At 49.0% G+C, this 1,191-nt stretch overlaps 2 non-coding genes across 2 annotated transcripts; both read right to left on the reverse strand.

Moving 5' to 3' along the window:
• Positions 1–237: 237 nt before the first annotated feature.
• On the reverse strand, positions 238–311 carry Pmar_PMAR026863. Its single transcript has one exon. It is a non-coding gene; the product is annotated as a tRNA-Ile (tRNA).
• Positions 312–946: 635 nt separating this feature from the next.
• On the reverse strand, positions 947–1,018 carry Pmar_PMAR026864. The gene has a single exon. It is a non-coding gene; the product is annotated as a tRNA-Pro (tRNA).
• Positions 1,019–1,191: the final 173 nt, after the last annotated feature.

Below are 1,191 nucleotides of genomic sequence, written 5' to 3' on the forward strand. Positions count from 1 at the left end.
TCACACGGATTTCCTTTGCACGAGGCGACCTCGAACTCTACGAACAACAGCCCACATTGGGCAGGGTAAGAGGAGTCTGGCAATCGAGCAAAGAGCTCGGAATTGAGTCGATTGCATTTCAGAAGCCGAACGCTCAACGCAGGTCAGGAATTTCACACGAATGGATTTCTTACAAAGCGAGTAAAAAGTTGATGTGAACTTAATCACTTTGATAGTGCAATGAGTAAGCCAAACTAGTGGTCGATGCAGGGCTCGAACCTGCGACCCTCGCGTTATTAGCACGATGCTCTAACCGACTGAGCTAAACGACCAACTCAACATCGAAGTTCACCCGTGACAACGAAATTCACCCGTGATGCGCAGGGAATTCACTGATAGATAATTTGACTCATACCACACCAATCGGAACGTACTTGAAATCAGAGAATAGCACTTTATGCACGCTATATTTCGATGGACCCCCTCGGGGGTATCCGATAAAATTGGAACGATACAGAGAAGATTAGCATGGCCCCTGCGCAAGGATGACACGCACAAATCGAGAAGTGTAAAAAGTTTTTTGCTCTATCTGCTCTATATACTCAGGCGTACTCAAGATTAACAGCCACAACATCCTCTGATTAACGGCTTCACTGCCCCTTCATCGTGCTCGTTCCCCTCACCCCATGTGCACTGTTGGACGGATTGAGCCCGTACAGGATGTAGCCTGAACTATTAGTCGCGCGAGTAATGAGTTCACCAGTTGACTGTAATCTTTGTCCAGGGGTGCGGGATCGAGCACTCGAGTGCTTCATGCGTCTCGACCAGCTATACCATTTCCCAGTGACCAACGGTTCGCATATGGTCCAGTTTGCCTAGCTTCCGGAGGGATTTGCACTACCTGGTTTCCGTAGCTATCTACATCCTCCAGCCAAATCTACCACTGTGCCCAAAGTCACCCTTACGAGGGCTGAGTCGAGAATCGAACTCGAGACCTCTCGCACCCGAAGCGAGAATCATACCACTAGACCACACAGCCATCATACCATTAAGCCTCACAAGTTGGTTCCCGAACGTCGCTCATAACATGACCATTCTCTATTGTTATCTACCACGGCTTTCGGCGGGCAACCGTTGTCAGCTGGATGTTTTGACAGATCGGTGCAGAGAAACCTCCGAGGTTGTGATTGGTGACACAGTGGTCTGTGAATG

Source organism: Perkinsus marinus (genome assembly GCF_000006405.1).
Source record: "Perkinsus marinus ATCC 50983 genomic scaffold scf_1104296940180, whole genome shotgun sequence".
Classification (NCBI taxonomy): domain Eukaryota; phylum Perkinsozoa; order Perkinsida; family Perkinsidae; genus Perkinsus; species Perkinsus marinus.